Here is a 19,458-nt window from a genome sequence, read left to right on the forward strand (position 1 = left end):
AAAGGGGCGCGCAGCCTCTGCCCGCCTAATATATCAGTAAACATAAGCCCTCCCCTTGGGGGCGGGCTGCTCTCGGGCATGGGGAGTGAAATTAACCCCTAAAAGGTACCTGTTGATCAGTCTGTGTGGGAATGCAACCCTAATGTTTATTATTATGAAACAGCAGACTTAGTTGGAGTTGTTTCATTTGCACTGGCCACCTCTGGTATTTTATCTTTCCCGTACTAGTGATATCTCACTGATAATGTAGTCCTCTTAATTTTTCTTATTTTAGGCATCCAATCCCTCTCTACAAACTGAAGTTAATTTTACACACCAGCAAACCTGACTCCCTATTAAAATATACTGCCGATTAAAATCTAAAATTATCACTTTGATTCCTGTCCATTGTAATTAATATCTGACAGGAATCAATAAAGTCCTTTGAAGAAAGGACATAAAGATTGTTGAGAAATTAATATTCTTACCTTAACTACAAGGAAAAAGGAAAGGATGCAATTTCCTGTTGTGTGGCTTTTAAGTATTTCTATACTAGAATATCTTATTAGTGAATAACTTGTAAATATTTGCCATAAATGGTATGAATAGAAGTCATATGCATTTAATGATGGTTTTTATTCAAACTTAATACTAATGAAACTGAGAAACAGGACATTTGTGCTTTTCTTTAGCAAAGCCATGGTTTATTTTTCTCAATTTGAATTATATTAGACATATAATATTTCCTAAACTATTATTGACACTAATTCTCAGTTTCAGATATTGTGTATATCCTTTAAAATAATTATAAAATTATTTTTAAATAAAATAGTTTTATGTTTAATGTAGACAAACTCATTGATAATATGTTTTAATCTAGGCTCTGTGCTCTGTTATAGAAGTCCTCTCTTTATTCAAATAAATGTATTCATGTGGAAGGATAAATTTTGTATGTGAGTGTGTTTGGATGTCATTATTAACTCTGTGATGCATGGATAGGACAAAATCAATGGTTTGAAATTAAAGTGTCTGTTAAAACTAAAATAATTGGTATACCAATCAGTAAGTGTTTTAAGTTAGACAAGATAGATGAATGACTCAGGGTAAGATATATAAATACATGAATCTTCCAGAGAAATCGTATAAGCTCAAGGCATTCAATAATAATATACTCCTAGAGAAATAAAACAAACACTTTCAATCAAGTAGAGAAAACAATGGAATAAACAGTAATTATTGCTTCACTGAACAAAAAGGAGACATCAAAATGGTTTGGGTTTACACAATGTAAAACTCTAATATACAACCAGAAGTAAACACTGCTTTAATCATGAAACCTTAACTTCCTCCAGTTGTCATCATATTTCAACATTGTAACATGAAAAAAATGCTCATAGAGGTAATTTTTCTGTATTTGCCTTCCATCAAATACTATGCTTTAAAGCAATCTTTATTACTTCTACACCTACAAATTACTTCCCCCAAGCAATTATGCAAATTCAATGAAATTTTAATCAAAATTAAAACAAGCCATGCTAGTATGCATACACACTAGCAAATATTATTGTATACAACATAATTTCATACAGTTTCAACTGAAAATGAAACCGTTGTAGAGGAAAGTCCAAAAGATCGTATTGAGTGAGATAACCCAGACCTAGAAAGAAAGCATCATTGTGTTCTCTCTAGTCTGAGGCTGCTAGCTCTAAATGTCAGATATGAATATAGAACCTGGGGTATCTGCAGAAACAAGGAAATTAGAAGGGGATCTTTACCTTTGCAGGATGGGGAGCTATAGATAGGGGACTATCAAAGTATGAGTGTTCTAAAGAAGAAAAGGAAAAAGCGGGGAGCTAATTAATGAAGGGGAGGGGGAGAAAGAAAGAGCAGAAGGAAAGAGAAAAGCAACTGTAAGATATCTGTAACAGCGATCAGGAATCGTACTATAAACTATGTCCCATCAAACACTCTAATACACACAAGTCTCTATAAATATACATGCACAGTTTAAAAGAAAATTTATCATCTGAGCTGACAGTGTTCTTTCTAAGAGCCAAAGACTATTTGACAAAAACTCCAACATAAAGACTAAGAAGCCTTTTTTGAATTTTTGGTCAGGGTTGTCCAAGAGACTCCTAAAGTATTGCCTACTTTTTTATTTCCTTTGGTTACCCTGTGATTGGAAAGCAAGTCCCTATTGGTGAACACAGCATGTGCTTTAGAAACAGGGTCCAGAGGCCCCTGAGTTTCAACTGACCTGAATTTCCCCTTTCTGAAGACTATTTTTCCTGATACCAGAAGGCACCATGCGAGCTTCCAAAAGAGAGGAAGAACCAAACAGTCCTCTTCAGGAATGAAGCCTATGAAGTGTAGTGGCACCGGCAGGGCACTATATCTTTAAATACACAATAGTGGCATTCATGCCTCCTTTTAACCAACAGCTCTCTAACTGGACTTTAGACCTTCTTAATAGGGAAACAGTACCTGGTACTTGAAAACTAGCCATTAATCTAGGGCTAAGGAAGTCATGAATCTCAGAAAAGAACCTAAAAGAACCTGCATCCAGCACTTTATGAAACCAGTACAATCCCTATCTACATTCTAAATATTTGTGCTTACATCCACAGATAAGTTTAGTACTCATCGCTTGTTAAAGAAATAGCTATTTGCAACAGATGCAGACCATTATAGAAAACCACAATCACCAGGTGGCAGTGGCAAAGGCCTTTATTCCCAGCACTTGGGAGGCAGAGGCAGGAGGATCTCTGTGAGTTTGAGGCCAGCCTGGGCTACAAGAGCTAGTTCCAGGACAGGCTCCAAAGCTACAGAGAAATCCTGTCTCATAAAACAAACAAACAAACAATAAATAGAAAACTACAATCAATCAACATGAAGAGTTGTAGATCTCATTCTCAAGTGATACTTCTAATACATAATTTCTGTACCTAATGCTCAAGAATCACTGTGAAATAGAGAGGGGTAGAAACCTTGGAAGAGCCAGAGAAAGGAGAGTAATCTGTAAGATTGTGTCTCCTAGAAATTTAGTAGAAGTTATACCAATAAAATCTCACAAACATTACCTTACACGAGCTAACCACAGACAGAAATAGAAATGCTAAAGAGAACTAAGGAGAGCCTCAACCCTAAACAAAGAATGACAGGCAACTAAGAATGTGGAGAACTGCAGAAATAAGTCTTCCCTATGGAAGAGCACACCAACTGGTTACCCAGTACCAAATGGTCTGTTCTGAAAACATAAATACAAGTAAAGTAGGTGAATTTGCAGGTTGTATATTTTGTATTTAGAGATATATTTGTATATACATTAAATATATGTATATAACAATTAATGAAAAAAAGATGCCATGAATTTGAAAGAGAGCAAAAATGAATACATGAAAGAAAGAAATAAAATCTGAGTACAGAAGTTGTAAGACTAAAGATCAAATATTCTTACTGCTAGGATTACTTAATCTCTACCTGTTTCCACTGAGGACATTATTGACTTGTAAGTTTGACTCTTATCTTGCAGATGTTTACATTTTGTCTTACATGCATCATATAAACATTATGTGCAGGGGGTGTGGGCAAAGACTTTTATCAGAGTATTTTAAATATTATAAGAAGATAATATTTCATCAGTTTGCTTGCTGACACTCTGTAATCCCTAAAACTGTATATGTTCATAGAATGATTCAGGAAGCTGGGAGAACTGTTCCTTTAGAGCACAATTTCAAAGGAGGAAGTCAAGATGCTTTCTTTGTAAACTGTGCTATAATAATAGATCAAACTATGCTAAGCGGCAATTCTGCCTCTTGTTTTCTCCTTGTTTCCCCCTCCATATCTTACATCCCCTTAACAGCAATAATTGTGTATCATTCGAGAACTACAAATAATGAACATGTCTACTGCCAGCCACATGTAAGGCCACAGTATTCATGACACCACATACTCCATCTATTTCTCTAACAGCAGAAGGCCAATAACTTAAAACAGAATTGGCAGCAAACACGGGAGTGTGAAATCTTTGTTGGCAGCAACAGAAGAGCCTTTCTTACTGCTTTTTAGTCACACTCCCAGGTTTTCCTCTCACTGCCAAGGTGTAAAATATTCCTTTCCCCCCTTTAACGGGTGTCACAAGAAGTCAATTGTTATGCTACATTCCTTGTGGAGTTTTTGGAAAATGTTTGACTTTAGCAGAGATTCTAAAAAAGGTTTCTCCGTGGGAAATAAGTGATGTTTTCTATCAGTCACATAGGGCTCTTACGGTTATTTTCCATTTTGTGCAATCCGTTGAGGTCGTAAGCATCCGAAAACGGAAGGGATGTGTATTCTAGCAGTGTCCGCTGTTTAAATCGCCATTTTCACTACATTTACATTCTGTCACAGTGCTGAAAGCAACTTTGCATAAGTTGTCATAAATCCACAATGCCCTGCTTTCCTCAAAGCAGAGTTGAAGGCTGAACCAAACAGTTCCGCGATTTCTCTAAGCATTTGTTCTTTGTGTGAACAATATTGACCTTGAGGCTTACAGGAAATATATTGAGAAAATTCTGTGTATCAAGTTCAGTGAGGAGATGTACAAGTGGCTGCAATATTAAACCGAAAGTGCTTTCGACTTTGCCAGAAAGTTAAGTAAAGAGAACTGAGGAACAGAGAAACCCGCAGAGCCATGAATAGAATATGATGTGGTTGAATTCAAAGGTCAATTGGTAGAAGTAATAAAGAAAAACAATAGCCTAATAGAATTTGATTCTGTGGAGTGTATAGTGATACCTGCCAGTGGATTGAATGGCAGTGAAGAAAGTATGGTTCATCATCGTCCAGGAAGCTCCAGTCCCCAGAGAAGGGAAAATAGTCAAGCAATTTTCATAGATGATTTTGTTCTTAGGTAAACACGAGTGTCAGAGTTCTCAACATTTGTCGATTCTCCCATGCTCCTCTTTTTTACTGTAATTGAAGGGCTATGATTCATGTAAGAGCATATCCATGTTGACTTATGGACTCGTTGTACACAGTCATAACCCATAAAAAAGCATCATGGATAGACTAACCATGAATGCCTTCTCACAGGAAGATCTGTGTAAAGTACACAGGGGATGGATATTTTAAGCAGCTCTTACATAGATATATTTGTGCTCCACCTATACCCCTGACTCTAGAAATTTATACAAGAACTTGTGTATTCCACTCATTTATTTACCTTTACTTAAGAAATACTCACTATGTAATTATAAGAGTAGTACTTCTAACTACATATACTGGACACTTAATATTTATTATTTTACCCATATTTAGTACATTTAATGATGAAAATTAAGAAAATTTAAAGCAGTAATAGTATAAAACTAGATAATGGTATTCACATAAAACTCTACAGCCTAATCTAAGAAAAATGTGAAAAAATATATTAAGTTATATACTGTATACTAAGTAAAAATAAAAAAAACAGGAAAATGCAAATATTTAGAATAGAAGACATGCTAGAGTATAAATATAAGTCATTGTATACATGGCAGAGTAAAAGACAGAGGCAAATAAATGCAAACTAGTCAGCAAGAGTTGTGCTGATGTTAATGGATATCACAGAAAAATCAAAAGATTTTATCACGACACATACCAAGTTTTGCGAGAAAAGAAATGTTGCTACTGAAAAGTCAATCCCTCAATGGAAAATTAAATAACCATTTTAAAGAAGCTCCAGTGAATTTTATGTCATGATAATGCTTACAACCCAGTGTGGGATCATTTTCTTCTAAGGACCCGACAGCTGCATTCATGCCCCAAACCATCTTTATCCTCAACCCACATTGCTTCAGTAGCATCATAAAAGACTTTTTTTTAAATATTTATTTATTTATTTATTTTGTATACAATATTCTGTCTGTGTGTATGTCTGCAGGCCAGAAGAGGGCATCAGACCTCTTTACAGATGGTTGTGAGCCACCATGTGGTTGCTGGGAATTGAACTCAGGACCTTTGGAAGAGCAGGCAATGCTCTTAACCACTGAGCCATCTCTCCAGCCCATAAAAGACTTTTTTGCTTATAGTTTTGCCTTCATGATCTGCATTCAAAGAGTATGCAGATTGTATTTAGCTGTATTTTATTTAAGCCATATCATCGCTATATTCAAAACCTTCAAATTGTCCTAAGTCTCACTCAGTAGAGGAATCCTACCTTCTACAGTTCTATGAGCTCTGATGCATGTAGTTTTTACCTATCTTCTCCTCTCACCTGCCAGCCACAGCTCTCTCCAAACCCATGTGATCATTGTACTCATTTTCTTGATCCCATGACAGCTGAACCAAAATGTTCTTCCTCAAAACCTTATTCCATCATGAGTCCGAGGCTAGCCTTGTCTACAGAGTGACTTACAGGGCAGCCAGGGCTACATAGAGAAACACTGTCTTGAAAAAAAAAACAAACAAACAAACAAACGATTGTATCCCTAACCTCACTGATTTTGCTAACATTGCTAAACTGAAGCTATTCTTGTACATTGAGTCATACAATAAACTTTTTTATTCTATAAAGGTAAAAAAAAAAGAAAACCTTATTCCACTAAGTCATGAGTTTCCTATACTCTAACCAAGTCTTTGGTGACTTACATGATTTCAAATACTTGACTTACCTCCCAAGTAGTCCCTACTTCCTTTTTACATTTAATTCTCACCATGTACATTTTATACACTGTTTAATTTAATTTTCATCTTTGTCTGTAAATGTTATATAAATATCAGTACCATGGGATCTGGGGCGATTTTTGTCTTTGGCTTAATAATGTGTACTAATACCTTGCATTTTACTTTGAATAGATAAGAATTTGTTAAATACTTATTGAAATGCGGATTGTTTAGAATTGATATCTGCTTACCATGAATAAATTTTCAATAAGAGAAGTGTATAATAAAACATTTCTATTTATAGCACAGATGAACACTGTGAATTAAAAAAATAGCCATCAGCTTTTGAAAGTCATCTATAACCTCAACCTAGAAACTAGGTACATTACTGCTCAGAAGGAGGTCATTATAATGCATATTAAAGATTGTAGAGATGGCAAACATCCCAGGTTTAAAACAATAATAATTAAAGGTTATTTGAAGCATAAGGTAAAATTCTCTTCTTTTGTCAATATGATTATCATCTAACCTGAAAGCACCACGAATGTGAGGAATAAAATATTGACGGCAAAGGGTGACAGGCTGTGGCTTCCTAGGTTTCCTGGCAATTCCAAGCATAATTGCAGATGAATTTGAGGGAGACTGCAGTGGAAGATAGTTATGAAGCATTTTGTTCTCGCTGTTATGGTTATCTTACAAAAACCTTCTCCCGTGGGTACAGAGACTTAGACAATATAGATTATATTTCACTGTATCTGATAGGTAGATAGGTTATCTTATTTTGTTTATTTTTTTTCTCTAACAAAGTCCTTGTGATTTTGCTTCTATTACGGATCTCTTCCCCCTTTAGCAACCTCATATTTCTTTCTGTGTGTATCAGTTAGAATTGCAAAGAAATTCTCAAGACAGTATCACAACAGTTCTGATTGTGTGTGGGAGCATATTATAGTGGGGCACTCAGTCAAAAACCAAAGAGCAATTTCCTCACCATACTGATTCCTCCTATGTAAACTTAGTAGCAATGACCATAGTGTAAGTATTAGAAGAATAAGGTCATTGCTAGAGAAATGGAAAGAATCATTCCCAGAAGCTAATAATTAACATAACGACCCAGAACGTGAGAGGTTAGTTAAATGGAATCAAGCCCAGTAACAAAAATCAGGTGGAGTTTAGTTACTTGGAGATTCTGCTTTGGCTTAATTTTTTCTCATAATTTTCTTCATTCCTGTATCTTACTGATCTTTTGAAACTCATTCATTTGAGATGCTTCAAACCATTATACTTCCCAGGGGGGAAAAACTGATGTTAAATATGTAATGATAGTTTATTACATATTCATTTACAAAAGCATCCTGTATTGTGAGATGGAACAGACAATCTCCCACACACTGGTGGTATTAATGTATGCTAATTTAAAAAACCCTCTTTGAAAAATAGCTAAATGTGGAACATCTGCATCTACATAAATAAGAAATTATGTTTTTCCCAGAAAGGAATGTACACATTTATTCACCAAAAATCAAGATAGGCTGATAAGATAGCATTTATGAAAACAAATGAATAAATAAGTTTTTAAAAGTCTAGAAAATAACCATACTCCTATTTTCAGCAACCTAATGGGTTCCCCTTTATTTTAGAAACCTTGAATCATGCCAAAATAGAATTTGAGGGTTTGATACAGAAAATAACTTCTGACCTAGCTAGTGTGACAAAGTAGAGTTGAAAATTTTCATTAAATTTGTTTTAATACAGGTTTAAATTCAAAAGTTAGGAGAAAAAAAAGATATTGAGTAAGGCAGACCAGACTAAAAACCTCAAGAGATGTTACCTCAATGGAGAATTGCAGTAAGCTATCTAAACAGGGATATGGGCTTCCGAGGGAGAGTTGTAGCTAATGGTCTCAGCATTCATTAGCTATATACACTGTTTTCTTAGCTCTTGAGTTACATCTCAAAAAAAAAAAAAAAACGTTGCTAGCAATCTATTTCTCTTTTCTCTCTCCTTTGCTAAGAGACTACAAGTGTGGTCAGAGAAATGCCCTAGAAGGAGTTGGAATATGAGATGGTAAAACCAGAAATCCCAGGGTCACACAAAATGTTTAGTATATGCCTTTACCCTTTAAATAGGGTTTCTGGTAAAAGTCCTAGATGTAAGGGGAAACTGCTCTTTTGTCCTGACAGCCCAGACCCAGGTAATCACATAGAAATGGTATTAATTACAACACAGCTTGGCCAATAGCTTACTCATACTCCTGGCTAACTCTTAAATATAAATTAACCCACTTCTATTAATCTGTGTGCTGCCATGAGGCAATGACCTACTGGTAAAAATTCTGGGCATCTTTCTTCTTTGGCAGCTATATGGCATCTCCTTGAATCCACTGCTTGGCTGTGTTTCTCTTTTAGAGAGCCTCAATTTCATGTAGGCCAGGGTGGCCATGAACTCACAGAGAACCATCTGCCTCTGTCTCCCAAGGGCCGGGAGTAAAGGTGTGTGCCGCCACAGTGCGGCCTCTATGGCTAATCAGAATGGATAGTTCTGCACTCTGATCTTCAGGTAATCTTTATTTGTTAAAGAACAAACAAAGTATCACCACAGCATTATAGTCGGAAAGAGGGAGTGTTGCGGGTTAAGAGAAAAAGTTACATGAAAGTGTCTTTACTTTCTTTTAGTAGCCATTTAATATCCACTTCTGACCCGAGCTAAAATGCTGTGGCTGCTAGATTCAACTTTGGGATGTATTTTTAAGGTTAAACGTTGGGATGCATTGTTAAATTTAGCAGACAACTAACTTCCACCAACTCTAAGAAGAAACTACTATAACATCTGAAACCTATGTAAGAGACCACTTCCCTCAGTTATCGCTTGCTTCCACTAATGTGTTTGACAGGTGCATTGATGCGTGACTGTCTTTCACTCTACAGTTCTTAAAAGTCCTTATTGTCTCTTCCACTATGGAGCACGGTGCCTTCACGGTTCCCTAAAGCTATCAAACTCTCAGGGAAAATCTCTCTCATATTCTTTAGAGAAAAGCTGTGTTTTGCATGCCATTAGTGATATCTCGACATAACAAAGGGCTCTTTGAAGGTTTAATTTTTCAATTATATAAAGACATAAGCAATAGACTAACCTGTAAGTGGTAGATATTTGTTGGATGATCCGGTCAAATCAACAAATCAACAAAAATTGACACCATTTTGTCACCTGTAGATAATTCTGAAGTTAGAATAGACGACCTAGGTTATTACCTTGACTCCAAATTCTAACATATTTAGTATAGTATATCTAGTTTATATTATAGTACTCTTATGTACTTATTTAACAGATGAATTTTCATGTTAACATATCTAACATTTCCATCTGTAAACTGAGGGAAATATACGAGTTGTTCAAAACAAGTACGATCTTCTTTAAAGATTCTTTGAGCTTTCTGCGTGAGAAAAATGTAACAGTTTGGACTATTTCTGTTCCTTAATGAAATGAAAATATAGAATGGCCCTCTAATATGAAATACATTTATTTAATTGTAAATAATCTTTTCTAATATTTACTAGAAGGGAAGTACATGTTTGCTAGATCACCTTCCTTTTGGCTTTGACAGTATCTGATATTTTGATTAAAATGTGAATGAATTCTACTGAAAAGAAAATTGCAAGAGTTATTTAAATACCAGGAAAACTTATGTGAGATCACATTTCTCTAAGTTTCAGTGTGATTCCATGATATGAGTTTCAACATGTTTAGGTATGGCTTCTGTTTGGGGACTTCTGCATGCTTATGAGTTGAAATGTACCATTAACTGCACTGGTATTGATCCAGATAATAAAACAGTAATCCATATTCAATAAATTGAATAATTTACTTATGAACATGCAAGCCTACTCTGTCTGTTTTTATATCTGCTTTTACTTTAGCTCCCTGGACACTTCTTTTCACAAATCATTAAGTTTCTCAGTGTATAGTAGCTTTTGGATTATTTAACTAACTCATCATAATAAAACAATCCATTCAGCAAAATTCTAGAAAAAGGTACAACACATCCATGGCAATTTTTATTTGCTCCTTTTTATATGAATCAAATACTATGCTTGGTATATAAGTGCATGGCTAAACATTCTGGGGAAAAATTTCAGGCATCATGACTTTTAATTTTGCTACTATATCAAAACCAAAACATTTATATAGTACAGTTGTTCTCATTACAAAAACAAAACAAAATAATCAAAGCTTCCATATTGACGACAGTAAATGTCAGAGAAATGATAGACTCGGTGGAATGAGAGCAATTTAAGTTTATAGTAGCCAGACATGATGAAGTTTTAACTCATCCATTTCAAGGGGGGATTTCTGTTTCTATTAAACTGCTTTTGTGGCAGCTATGATCCTGTGTTGTTGGATTAAGAAGACTCCGGAGAGACAAATTCTGCTTGGCCACTGGCTGATTTGAAAAGATTCCAGAGGCAACCACAGATGCATAATAAGCTATAGACCCCTCCCGTCTTCTTCAAAAGTTTCATGTCCACAAAATTCATTATCCTCACGAATATGTTTTCCTTGTGTACAAACAACTCAGTTTTCCTTGGCTCAGATCCATGTGAAAGGACTGGGTTATGGTGAGAAGGTGGCCGTGCATATGGAAACCAGTAACTTTCAGACAGCTCCTCTAGATTTCTCTTTAGTTCATCTTTGGAGAGGACACTGTCCTGTCTTGCACAGTACATCTCTGAGAAAGGCAAATCAGAATCTTCTCTATCCATGTTACGATCAGTGATTAGGAGTTCATTGTGGCCACATCGATAGTCACTATGTTTCACTTCATCTTGGGCTGTAATGGACCTAATGTTCAAAGCTCCTCTCACTGCTACATAACCCTTTCGCTAACCGTGAGTGGGCATTAGGCAAAGAGCATTACCGGAGCTTCATGAGTACATGTGTACTTTTACCTATACTTCTATTTTATTGATCACATATGACAAGCCCTGTAAAAGTATACAGTTCATTGAATCATATTTACAAAGCCTGTATAAGTATCATCACTATCTAATTGCAGAGCATTTTATTGCCTCCTAAAATAAATGTATAATGCATTAGTGACATTTTCCCTCTGCTGTCCTCCTTGCTTTTTGGCATCTACTAATTCACTGACTCTATGAGTTTATGTATTCTCAACATTTCATAAAAACATCAAATGTGGGCTTTGACATAAAGCATTATTTCTGTTTAGCAGGATTTTTAGGTCCCTCTATTCTTTTAGCATGAATAAGCATGACTTTCTACTTGATTTCTGAATAAAATTAGATGATCTTGGTAAACATTTTTTTATCTGTCTACATGAGGTGGGTATTTACTTATTTCTTTTTACTGACTATTATACATAATTCATGTTTTTATATTTTTGCATGAAAGTGTATTTTTAGTTAACATAGTTATCTATTTAGAAGTACAATTCTAAATACAATATAGATGGTATATATCCTATCCACAATTGCTTCAGAGAATCCCAAGCTCTTTTTCAAAGGCATTGTCAGATTCCATATCCACATCAACAATACTTGATGTTCAGGACCCATTCTTCCTACATCCTCATCAATGCTTGCTACTGTCCATCTATGACTGCTGTCTTCTCAGTGGGTATGAAGTAGCATCTCACAAAGGTCTTGCTTTACATTTCTCTAGTGACTAATAATGGTGAGATATTTTTATTTTATTGCTTATTGGCAACTTTTATAACATCTTTGGAGAAAAGACATTTTAAAATCTGATGCCTAATTTTAATTTGGTCTCTCATTTTATTTCTCCACACAAATTATTTTATTTTTTTATAGTCTAAACTTTAATCATGTGCTACAGCTTGCTATTGGGTTCTCCAGTCCACTGCACTGTCTTGTCTTTCCTTAGTGCTCTTTGAAGCACTTTAAACAGGTATTCCAAGCATTAAAATTTATATTATTTTGGCTTTGTCACTGTTTTTCTAATACCAAAGAAGCCATTGATCAACAAGGTCACAGAGAAGTATATTCGAGAGCCTTATATCTAAAGTTTTTATATGCAGTTACTTGTTTCATTTTGAGTTAAGTTTAGTGTAAGGTCATGTGTCTACATTTTCAGAGTACTTAACTTGGAAGAAACAAAAGGCTCCTTGCTCACTGATTCTATGACAGTGCAACTTCTGATACCTTACTTTTTTGTGACTTAATTAGCTTAATCTTAAAATCTCCCCTGATCTCATGTCTTCCATGCAACTTCTTCCAGACATTTTCACTAATAATTTATACACATCTCAGTGAATTTTTAGTCACTTCAAGCACAATTTGAACAGTCCACCATCATACAAAGCACACTGGTTTTTAACCCATCACACCACAGTTAAAGAACAGGTGTGACCTCTTTTTTTCTATCTGACTCTAATTTTGTTTTTAATGATTCATCCTTCAAAAATAAAAGGCAAAACTGGTAACTTGTAAATACAACTGAAGTAGTCCCCTTGTTTGCAATATTCCAATAAATTTCTCAGGAGTTTTGTTTGTTTGTTTGTTTGTTGTTTATATTTTTGTTTTTAACTCAAGGGAGAAATAAAGCAATGATTAAAAATATTTTAAATGGTTCATGGGGCCAGGGATGAGTATCATTGACATCTTGCAGAGGCTATCTACGTGGCTGAACACCTTATAATTGCCAGGGTGGTCCCACAATTAAGTCTTATCAGGTCTGAAATAGCAATATTCCAAATGCTGAAAACTCCTTATTTAAGTCAAAAGAAAACTTCCCAAAGGGAGCTGGAAGATGCCCCCCTTTCCAGTGTCACCTAGCTTTTCCATCTTTCTCCCCATGCTCCAGTTATATATCTCTTTCTTTAGCATACAAGGCTATTTCCCGAAACACAGCCTTTAAAATTGCTCCTCACTATAAATGCAATTTTCTTCCCTAGCTTGGCTACCTCTCATCTCTCGGGTATGTTCAAGCATCACCTGTTTAAGAAAGGGAGGCCACACCTGCAGGGAATGAAGGCTAATACAGAAGGGTAGCGCTTTAGAAGAGAGGGCTACCCAGGGAGAGCATGAAGAAAATTAAAGGAAAATGAAATATACATATAAATAGCAGAAGTTGAGTGGCTGAGATTCTCATTCTCAGTGTTTTCACTCTCTCACTTCCTCATGCCTTTATCCAAATCTCTTCTCAATCCTGCCTTCCCCGGTGACCCCATTTTATTAACATTTTAAGAGATCCGGCTTGATAATGGATTTCGTTCTGGCATTTTCATTTATAGTTCTCATTCACTGTCCTTCTCCATTCCTGTCCTCCATCTCCATATACCATTCTGGCTGGCCCCCCTTCTCCCCAGACAGTCCTCCCTGCACGTGATCTTCGAGTGACTAATATGAAATTGGAAATCCCATCCGTGAATAGTAAAATTGTGGTTGGGAATTGGTAGTTAGACATGGAAGAATGTTAGGAAGAAGACTGAGGGTTCTATTGAAATGAAAAGATAATATTTGAAGAATGGCCACAGCTGTGAGGGTTTTTATGCCGTGTGTGCAACATGAAGAGGGGGTCCTGCAAGTAATATTTGAAGAAGAGGTTTCATACTAGTAAAAGAATAGAATAAACACAGAGATTACTTTCATAAATTTTTATCTTCAGGCAACTATTCCTATTGGTGATCAGATATAAATAGCCAATCCATCAAGGACAAAGAGAATAGAATCAAACAATAAATCATGAGATCAAAGAGACTTTTTAATAAAGAATATGCAGGTATGGGTGAATGAGGATCATTTCATAAACATTGAGTTCCCCAGTGATAATAGAAGACGATGTGGATAAGAAGGTTTCTGATTTTGAGCTGAAGGATTAAGTAGGAGAAAAGATTTGGGGGAACAAACTGGCATCAGTCAGAGCAGTTACCTGATGTCATTGGTTTACTGTGAAGAGCTCTAAGCTAGGAGTCAAACGTAGCAAGTACAAGTGATTAGAAGGGAGGGAAAGTGGTGGTGTCTATTCTAGGTGTTCTTCACTGTTAGAAGAAGCATCCTAGCACTGTATTAATGATTGAAAGTGAAGGTGTTACTGGTCTTAGAATGAGGCTATTTCTAAGCCCTACCATACCCCTTTCCCTTACTCAGCATAGAAGCTTAGGCACAGGTACAATGCAGAATGCTTCTACTTTAGATCCAAGACAGACTGGAATCGTGCTGACCCTGTCCCCAAGTATTGAAAGACTGTATCAGAGTGCCTCTTTCTACATTCAGAGCTTGAAAGCTCAGCCTCCAAAGTAGGTATGCTTTTTACACTACTGCAGAATTGGAATATCAAGAAGTGAACTATCATAAAGAGAGGATCATTTATATAATAAAAAATGTGAAACAACAGGCAAGGTTACATTTAAAAAAATACAGAGAGCACCCCACCCAAAATACCTAAGCAATGATGGTGAAAGGAGATGATTCAATGTGAGCAAATTCATGAGTTGGTCCAAAGCAGGTGAGCAATAGGAAGAAGGTTTATACTTAGGTAAGAAACAGATGATTGCCAAAGAAGTGGCCTAATTGCCACAGACCCATTGATGAACTTGGACTACATCTTTTATGGAAATGATTTTCCATGTGAGGAGTGAAACTTCTCCCTACCTCTGCATTTGGGAAAGGCTTAGGCAGTATTGTTATCTTTCCTCTACAATGAAAATAGAAGGTTTTGGTTTAACTTCAAGAAAACAGCATCCCCTACATCTTTATGCTCCAAACAAGAGTTAGATTTTCCACATAAGTAATCACAAATCCCCACTAATTTTCCTATGCTGTTATTTAAGTTGTTTTGTGTTGATTTCTATTACTTGAATGCCATGAAAGGAAAGATGTAGAGTTTGATTATCAGTTAAACTGTCACCCAAGTTAAAAATGCAGTGGAAGGGAAGGCTTGCGAGCCACTTACAATGCTCAAACTGAACAAACAAGACAAGTTAAGTAACTAAATGTTGCCTTTATACATCACACTTAATCTTGCCCTCTAGACAAAGAAATAGTATTATCAGTGATTATTCCAATGCTCAGATTAGCATTGATCATAATTCTACTATGTGTTTATAAAGCACATGACCTGTTGTCGAGAATATTGTCTGAATGCACTTACAGTAAGTATCCCATGTCAATAAAAAGGTCACAAGGGACATTTTGTATTTTTATTCACTGGCGGCACAAGAGTGTTTTATAGCAAATGAAAACTTTTGTCTTCTCAGCATCCATTAAACAAAGTCATTGTTGAAGTTCTTCTATGAATAGAGTGGCATTATTCTGTGAATATAAAGATGTGGTGTAATGTGGTGTATTGTGGTATGATGTCACTCCTGACAGTGTCGTCTTTCTTTTGATAGTATTAGCTGTTTGAAAACTTTTCCTTAAGCCAGATTAGATTCACATCTTTTTCTATCATGCAGACAATTGCCTCTGAGGCCTTGGGACACTTGTCTGTAAGCAATTTTTTTCCGAGCCTCTCATTTTATAGATTCTTAAGGAAGATTCATACTCACTCAACCACAGAAGAAATATACTTAACCATTTATATGTTGTATTTTAAATTTTCAAAAGGTAAGAGAAGGACATCTATCATTATGATCAGCAGGAACTCTCTTCACAAACCACACAAGTGCATGGCATTATCAAGATATATGGAGGCAATCGTCCAAGAAAGAAAGCATTAAAGTTATGTGCAGAGACAGGGCACCCCAGAAGCCAGCATTATTTAGATAGGGCAGAATGGAAAATGATTTATATCAATGCATTTTTATAGAGCATTAGTTAGCAATTTGTTGTTTAATATCAATTCACCATGTAAAGTACGTTAGGAAGTACGTATCTCAACAGGATGCTATGACACCTATTTTCTCTACAGTTTCTGGGGAAGAGAATCTGTAGAAGAAATATTCAGAATTGAAACTGTGCTGGATTTAAAACACAGTTTTAAAGAAAGCAGGGCATGTAATATTAAAAGTTACCTGAAACTAAGCTATTGGTAAGGTCGTAAGACCCATGTAGACAGCTTTCAAGATGTTCTGAGAAACTGATAAATAAAAGCGTCCTTAAGTCAATAGAAGTAACTGCAAAGACTTGCCTGTGGGCTGTGACATTTCTAAGGAACTAGACATAATTGAATTCTAGTTCTTGTATTTTTTTTTGAGTGAAAATGGCTAAGTTATTAAGAGAAGAATTCTGTTTGGAGAGATAAAACAAAAATTATCGATACAACTCAAAGCTCATTATAGCACTGAACTGAAGAATTTTAAGGGATCAACAAATCAATAGAGAAGTTGATGCCACTCAGCTTCAGACACACATGTATGGGTTTTACGTAGTTTTTCTTGTCCCTTTTTTCCTTCAAAGTGCCTCAGTGTTTTTTGTTTGTTTGTTTGTTTGTTTGTCTTTAGAGACAGGGTTTCTCTGTGTTTTTGGAGCCTGTCCTGGAACTAGCTCTTGTAGACCAGGCTGGTCTCGAACTCACAGAGATCCGCCTGCCTCTGCCTCCCGAGTGCTGGGATTAAAGGCATGCGCCACCACTGCCCGGCTAGTGTTTTGTTTTTGATGGGTTTTGGCCATTAATAAAATAAAAGTGATGTTTCCTCCTTTTTCTGTTTTATCTCATAGAAGTTTAAGGTCATACAGAAGAATTTCTCTTTGGACTGCCAATTCATAACTCTGATGTCAAATTATGTTGGAGAGTATGTGGCATAAAGGGAATACTCCTCCATTGCTGGTGGAGTGAAAACTGGTACAGTTGCTTTGGAAATCAGTATGGTGATTTCTCAGAAAATTAGGAAACAGTGTACCTCAAGACCNTCCTTGTGTTCTGTGGCATCTCTCCCTTGACTAGATTCATCTCCTCTCCTTCTCTCTCTAAGTTCTACCTAACCTCTTTCTGACTGTCTATTGGCCATTCAGCTTTTGATTAAACCTATCAGAAGACACCATGGCAAAGACACATTTTTACAGTGTCTTTGATTTATATCAATGCATTTTTATAGAGCATTGGTTAGCAATTTGTTGTTTAGTATCAATTCACCATGTAAAGTACGTTAGGAAGTACGTATCTAAACAGAATGCTATGTCACCTATCTTCTCTACAGTTTCTGTGGAAGAGAATCTGTAGAAGAAATATTCAGAACTGGATTTATTTTTTTATTATCCTAAATATCCTTTAATGACTAAAACTTTACATTGCCTTTTCAAATGGGCTGCATAGGCACAATACCTTAAACAAGAATAGAAACACATATACACAATAGCAAACATAACCTTAAATTTCTATCTGTATACAAAGGTTCATACAAATGTAAAATATTTGAGACTAGTTTTTGTTCAAAAGCAGACTCAACAGCCCATCCCTTTATTCCAAAATGTCTATACTATTCCCCTCTTTTCCCTTCAGAAAGACATCCGTGAATCTTGTCTCCTTAGTTTACCTATTTGCCTCACCATGATCAAAAACAACTTGTCGTCAACACCCCTAAATGATGACAAACATTCATAATCTATCAAACAGCCAAAAAGCCTCCCTGCCCATCTCTTGGGAATGTGGACATCATTTTCTCTATTCTTTCTTTTGTATGGGAGCAAGAGCATCTTTAGGGGATCCTGAGAAATTTAGGATAATGGTCAAGTTCTGGGAGAGCTAATTATAACATTTGTTGCCCAGTCTCTGTGCAATGGGAAAGCGTGAGGCTTATCAACCATCCTGGCTAGAATAGTCAGTGAGGCTGGACCATCTCTGTCAGCAGCCTTGAAACTCTTCTGGATGCAGAACTCTAAGGAAACTGTAACAGAGACACTCTGAGAGGCTGTATCACCTGGGCTACCTGTTTTCAGTGGTATCTCATTATTTGCTCTGAAAACACAATCTTGATTGGATTCCTTGATTGCTTCAAGGTTTAGAGTCACCAGGTTTGATCTGGTATAAGTAAAAGATCTAATTAATAACAATATTGATTATGAAAGCTCAACCTATAGCTTAGATTTGTCCAATTATCTCCTATAACTTAAATTAACCATTTATAATAATCTCCATTTTGCCTTGTGGTTTTTTTGTGTCTTCCATCTTCCATCTCCTGTTGCCTCCCCCTGTTCTCTGTCATCTTTTCTGTGCTTAGATTCATATCCTTTCCTTCTCTCTCTACCAAGAAGTCTTGGCTAACCTATTTGTCTAAGTTATTAGCCATTTAGCTCTTTGTTAGACCAGTCCGAAGATGTTATGGCCGAGACGCATCTTCACAGTGTGCAAAAAGAATATTCCACAACAAGGCAGCACTTTGTTTGCTTTTGTCCTTTCTTGGACAATTTTTAGTTTGTAGCTAGGGGGTTAAAAGGGCTGCCTGTGATGGGCAGACAGCCAAAGTTATGCAGCAAGAACTGCTATGGTGCAGCAGATTATTACCCAGTGCCACAAAGAGGAGCACCAGAGGCTCAAAGGCGGTGCATCTCAATACTGAATCCTACTTTCTCCCTTCAGACTGAACTACAGCAACCACCTGCCTCTTGATTCTCTCTCTCTGACACGACTTATTTATCTTAAATTATTTGTACTGACATGTCATCACCCAATACTAATCTCTCCGCTGGTACCATTAAATATGCTGGTTTGTTGTGTAACCAACCTCTGGGAAATGGTTTTGTCCTTTGAAAATGTAGTCCCATCTTTCTTTGAAATTATAAGCATACCCTAGTATTGAATTTTGTCACTTCTCATGCCTCGCTCATAGATTTATCCATGTCCAGCCATAGCACAATCTCATGCTTTTTATCATTTTTCTTCCTCTTTAACTGAAACATATGTTGAGTGGTTTCATTATGTCATGTCACAAGTTATACACAC

At 36.1% G+C, this 19,458-nt stretch overlaps 1 non-coding gene across 1 annotated transcript; it reads right to left on the bottom strand.

Moving 5' to 3' along the window:
* Positions 1-18,929: 18,929 nt before the first annotated feature.
* LOC126504854 (small nucleolar RNA SNORA76) lies at positions 18,930-19,062 on the bottom strand. Its single transcript, XR_007592735.1, has one exon. It is a non-coding gene; the product is annotated as a small nucleolar RNA SNORA76 (small nucleolar RNA).
* Between the last annotated feature and the right edge of the window lie 396 nt (positions 19,063-19,458).

This window comes from Alexandromys fortis, unplaced genomic scaffold, assembly GCF_014885135.2.
Source record: "Alexandromys fortis isolate MF-2015 unplaced genomic scaffold, M_Fortis_MF-2015_v1.1 scaffold_32, whole genome shotgun sequence".
In the NCBI taxonomy this organism is placed as follows: Eukaryota; Metazoa; Chordata; class Mammalia; order Rodentia; family Cricetidae; genus Alexandromys; species Alexandromys fortis.